The sequence below is a fragment of the Arachis stenosperma genome, chromosome 9 (assembly GCF_014773155.1).
Source record: "Arachis stenosperma cultivar V10309 chromosome 9, arast.V10309.gnm1.PFL2, whole genome shotgun sequence".
Lineage (NCBI taxonomy): Eukaryota > Viridiplantae > Streptophyta > Magnoliopsida > Fabales > Fabaceae > Arachis > Arachis stenosperma.
Window position 1 is genome coordinate 135,492,515 of NC_080385.1, and position 6,015 is coordinate 135,498,529.

General features: G+C 39.2%; 1 non-coding gene across 1 annotated transcript; it reads left to right on the top strand.

Annotated features, from left to right (window-relative positions):
* The first annotated feature begins 4,283 nt into the window (after positions 1–4,283).
* On the top strand, positions 4,284–4,391 carry LOC130953751 (small nucleolar RNA R71). The gene has a single exon (XR_009075912.1). It is a non-coding gene; the product is annotated as a small nucleolar RNA R71 (small nucleolar RNA).
* Positions 4,392–6,015: the final 1,624 nt, after the last annotated feature.

Consider the following 6,015-nt stretch of genomic DNA (forward strand, 5'->3'; position numbering starts at 1 on the left):
AAGAACAAAAGTGATCATTGGTTTCGGCCCCCAAAGAGAGAACCAGAAGAACCAAGATGAAAATACAATAGTAAAAGGTCCTACTTATAGAAAACTAGTAGCCTAAGGTTTACAAAGATGAGTAAATGACATAAAAATCCACTTCCGGGCCCACTTGGTGTGTGCTTGGGCTGAGCAATGAAGCATTTTCGTGTAGAGACTCTTCTTGGAGTTAAACGCCAGCTTTTATGCCAGTTTGGGCGTTTAACTCCCATTTAGGTGCCAGTTCCGGCGTTTAACGCTGGAATTTCTTGAGGTGACTTTGAACGCCGGTTTGGGCCATCAAATCTTGGGCAAAGTATGGACTATCATATATTGCTGGAAAGCCCAGGATGTCTAATTTCTAACGCCGTTGAGAGCGCGCCAATTGGGCTTCTGTAGCTCCAGAAAATCCACTTCGAGTGCAGGGAGGTCAGAATCCAACAGCATCTGCAGTCCTTTTGAGTCTCTGGATCAGATTTTTGCTCAGATCCCTCAATTTCAGCCAGAAAATACCTGAAATCACAGAAAAACACACAAACTCATAGTAAAGTCCAGAAAAGTGAATTTTAACTAAAAACTAATAAAAATATACTAAGAACTCAACTAAAACTACCAAAAACATACTAAAAACAATGCCAAAAAGCGTACAAATTATCCGCTCATCACAACACCAAACTTAAATTGTTGCTTGTCCCCAAGCAACTGAAAATCAAATAAGATAAAAAGAAGAGAATATACTATAGACTCCAAATTATCAATGAAACTTAGCTCCAAATTAGATGAGCGGGACTAGTAGCTTTTTGCCTCCAAACAGTTTTGGCATCTCACTTTATCCTTTGAAATTCAGAATGATTGGCTTCTTTAGGAACTCAGAATCCAGATAGTGTTATTGATTCTCCTAGTTAAGTATGATGATTCTTGAACACAGCTACTTTATGAGTCTTGGCCGTGGCCCAAAGCACTCTGTCTTCCAGTATTACCACCGGATACATACATGCCACAGACACATAATTGGGTGAACCTTTTCAGATTGTGACTCAGCTTTGCTAGAGTCCCCAATTAGAGGTGTCCAGGGTTCTTAAGCACACTCTTTTTGCCTTGGATCACAACTTTATATCTTTCTTTTCTTTCTTTTTCTCTTTCTTTTTCTCCTTTTTTTTTCGTTTTTGTCCTTCTCTCTTTTTTTTTGTATTCACTGCTTTTTCTTGCCTCAAGAATCATTTTTATGATTTTTCAGATCCTCAGTAACATGTCTCCTTTTTCATCATTCTTTCAAGAGCCAACAATTTTAACATTCATGAACCACAAATTCAAAAGACATATGCACTGTTCAAGCATACATTCAGAAAACAAAAAGTATTGTCACCACATCAAACTAATTAAGCTAGTTTTAAAGATGAATTTGAAATCCTGTACTTCTTGTTCTTTTGTGATAAAAACAGTTTTCATTTAAGAAAGGTGATGGATTCATATTCATAGCTTTAAGGCATAGACACTAAGACACTAATGATCATAAGACACAAACATGGATAAACATAAGCACTAAAAATTCGAAAAACAGAAGAATAAAGAACAAGGAGATTAAAGAACGGGTCCACCTTAGTGATGGCGGCTTATTCTTCCTCTTGAAGGTCTTATGGAGTTCTTGAGCTCCTCAATGTCTCTTCCTTGTCTTTGTTGCTCCTCTCTCATGATTCTTTGATCTTCTCTAATGATGATGGAGTGTTCTTGATGCTCCACCTTTAACTGTCCCATGTTGGAACTCAACTCTCCTAGGGAGGTGTTAATTTGCTCCCAATAGTCTTGTGGAGGAAAGTGCATCCCTTGAGGTATCTCAGGGATCTCTTGATGAGAGGGGTCTCTTGTTTGCTCCATCTTCTTCTTAGTGATGGGCTTGAGGTCATGCCTTCTCAGTTGAACCGGCTTTGGATGCCATAAATGGTTATGGAAAAACAAAAAGCAATGCTTTTACCATACCAAACTTAAAAGGTTTGCTCGTCCTCGAGCAAAGGAAGAAAGAAGAAGAAGAAGAAATGGAGGAGAAGGAGAGTGGTAGAGGTGATTGGTGAATGGGTGAAGAAGAAGAGAGAGTGGTGGGGTTGGTGGGGATCCTGTGGGGTCCACAGATCCTAAGGTGTCAAGGAAAAGTCATCCTTGCACCAAATGGCAATCAAAATCACGTTTTGTGCCAATTCTGGCGTTAAACGCCGGGCTGGTGCCCATTTCTGGCGTTTAACGCCAGGTTCTAGCCCTTTCCTGGCGTTTAACGCCAGTCTGGTGCCCCTTTCTGGCGTTAAACGCCCAGAATGGTGCCAGACTGGGCGTTAAACGCCCAACTGCTAGCCTCACTAGCGTTTAAACGCCAGTGAGTTCTTCCTCCAGGGTGTGCTGTTTTTCTTCCTGTTTTTCATTCTGTTTTTGCTTTTTCAATGGATTTTGTGACTTCTTATGATCATCAACCTACAAAAAAACATAAAATAACAAAAGAAAATATATAAAATATAATCATTGGGTTGCCTCCCAACAAGCACTTCTTTAATGTCAGTAGCTTGACAGAGGGCTCTCATGGAGCCTCATAGATACTCAGAGCAATGTTGGAACCTCCCAACACCAAACTTAGAGTTTGAATGTGGGGGTTCAACACCAAACTTAGAGTTTGGTTGTGGCCTCCCAACACCAAACTTAGAGTTTGACTGTGGGGGCTCTGTTTGACTCTGATTTGAGAGAAGCTCTTCATGCTTCCTCTCCATGGTGACAGAGGGACATCCTTGAGCCTTAAACACAAAGGATTCTTCATTCACTTGAATGATCAGTTCACCTCTATCAACATCAATCACAGCCTTTGCTGTGGCTAGGAAAGGTCTGCCAAGGATGATGGTTTCATCCATGCATTTCCCAGTCTCTAGGACTATGAAATCAGTAGGTATGTAATGGTCTTCAATCTTAACCAAAACATTCTCTACAAGTCCATAAGCTTGTTTTCTTGAGTTGTCTGCCATCTCTAGTGAGATTTTTGCAGCTTGTACCTCAAAGATCCTTAGCTTCTCCATTACTGAGAGAGGCATGAGGTTTACACTTGACCCTAAGTCACACAGAGCCTTCTTGAAGGTCATGGTGCCTATGGTACAAGGTATGGAAAACTTCCCAGGGTCTTGTCTCTTTTGAGGTAATTTCTGCCTAGACAAGTCATCCAGTTCTTTGGTGAGCAAAGGGGGTTCATCCTTCCAAGTCTCATTTCCAAATAACTTGTCATTTAGCTTCATGATTGCTCCAAGGTATTTAGCAACTTGCTCTTCAGTGACATACTCATCCTCTTCAGAGGAAGAATACTCATCAGAGCTCATGAAAGGCAGAAGTAAGTCCAATGGAATCTCTATGGTCTCATTTTGAGCCTCAGATTCCCATGGTTCCTCATTAGGGAACTCAGTGGAGGTCAGTGCACGCCCATTGAGGCCTTCCTCAGTGGCGTCCACTTCCTCTCCTTCCTCTCCAAATTCGGCCATGGTTATGGCTTTGCACTCTCCTTTTGGATTTTCTTCTGTATTACTTGGGAGAGTACTAGGAGGGAGTTCAGTAACTTTCTTGCTCAGCTGTCCCACTTGTGCTTCCAAATTCCTAATGGAAGACCTTGTTTCAGTCATGAAACTTTGAGTGGTTTTGATTAGATCAGAGACCATGGTTGCTAAGTCAGAGGGGTTCTGTTTAGCATTCTCTGTCTGTTGCTGAGAAGATGATGGAAAAGGCTTGCCATTGCTAAACCTGTTTCTTCCACCATTGTTGTTGTTGAGACCTTGTTGAGGTTTCTCTTGATTCTTCCATGAGAAATTTGAGTGATTTCTCCATGAAGAATTATAGGTGTTTCCATAGGGTTCTCCTAGGTAATTCACCTCTTCCATTAAAGGGTTCTCAGGATCATAAGCTTCTTCCTTAGATGAAGCATCCTTAGTGCTGCTTGGTGCATTTTGCATTCCAGACAGACTTTGAGAAATCAAATTGACTTGTTGAGTCAATATTTTATTCTGAGCCAAAATGGCGTTCAGAGTATCAATCTCAAGAACTCCTTTCTTCTGACTTGTCCCATTGTTCACAGGATTTCTCTCAGAAGTGTACATGAATTGGTTATTTGCAACCATTTCAATGAGCTCTTGAGCTTCTGTAGGCGTCTTCTTCAGATGAAGAGATCCTCCAGCAGAGCTATCCAAGGACATCTTAGATAGTTCAGAGAGACCATCATAGAAAATACTTATGATGCTCCATTCAGAAAGCATGTCAGAAGGACATTTTCTGATTAATTGTTTGTATCTTTCCCAAGCTTCATAGAGGGATTCTCCATCCTTCTGTCTGAAGGTTTGGACTTCCACTCTAAGCTTACTCCATCTTTGTGGTGGAAAAAACTTTGCCAAGAAGGCATTGACTAGCTTTTCCCAAGAGTCCAGGCTTTCTTTAGGTTGAGAGTCCAACCATATTCTAGCTCTGTCTCTTACAGCAAAAGGGAATAGCATCAGTCTGTAGACCTCAGGGTCAACCCCATTAGTCTTGACTGTGTCACAGATTTGCAAGAACTCAGCTAAGAACTGATGAGGATCTTCCAATGGAAGTCCATGGAACTTGCAATTCTGTTGCATTAGAGAAACTAATTGAGGCTTAAGCTCAAAGTTGTTTGCTCCAATGGCAGGGATAGAGATGCTTCTCCCATAGAAGTTGGGAGTAGGTGCAGTAAAGTCACCCAGCACCTTCCTTGCATTGTTGGCATTGTTGTTGTTTTCGGCTGCCATGTCTTCTTCTTCTTTGAAGAATTCGGTTAGGTCCTCTACAAAGAGTTGTGCCTTAGCTTCTCTTAGCTTTAGCTTCAAGGTCCTTTCAGGTTCAGGGTTAGCTTCAACAAGAATGCCTTTGTCTTTGTTCCTGCTCATATGAAAGAGAAGAGAACAAGAAAATATGGAATCCTCTATGTCACAGTATAGAGATTCCTTGAGGTGTCAGAGGAAAAGAAAAATGGAAGGCAGAAAATCCGAACTTATCAAAGAAGATGGAGTTCGAATTTTTCATTAAGGAATAGTGTTAGTCCATAAATAGAAGGATGTGAGAAGAAGGGAAGTAATTTTCGAAAATTAAGTAAAAAATTTTGAAAACATTTTGAAAAACACTAATTGATTCTCAAAAACTAAGAATAGAAAAAGAATCAAGTGATTTTTGAAAAAGATTTGAAATTAGAAATCAAAAAGATATGATTGAAAACTTATTTTGAAAAAGATGTGATTGAAAAATTATGGTTTTAAAAAGATATGATTGAAAAGATATGATTTGAAAACAATTTTAAAAGATATGATTTGAAAACAATTTTAAAAAGATTTGATTTTAAAAATTAATGACTTGCCTAACAAGAAAAGATATGATTCAAACATAAAACCTTCCTCAACAGAAAAGGCAAAAAATGTTCAATCAAATCATTAATTGTTAGTAAGTATCTTTGAAAAAGGAAAGAAATTGATTTTGAAAACATTTGATTGAAAAGATATGATTTGAAAAAGATTTGATTTTGAAAAACTTTGAAAACTTGAAAAAAAATTGATTTTGAAAACAAAATCTTCCCCCTTTGCCATCCTGGCGTTAAACGCCCAGAATGGTGCACATTCTGGCGTTTAACGCCCAAACTACTACCCTTTTGGGCGTTAAACGCCCAGCCAGGCACCCTGGCTGGCGTTTAAACGCCAGTCTGTCTTCTTCACTGGGCATTTTTGAATGCCCAGCTTTTTCTGTATAATTCCTCTGCAGTATGTTCTGAATCTTCAATTCTCTGTATTATTGACTTGAAAAGACACAAATTAAAAATATTTTTGGATTTTTAATAATGAGGAATAATCAAAATGCAACTAAAATCAAATAACAATGCATGCAAGACACCAAACTTAGCAGTTTGTACACTACTGACACTAACAAAATGAGAATGCATATGAGAAACAACAAAACACTCAAGTCAATAGAATTCAAAGA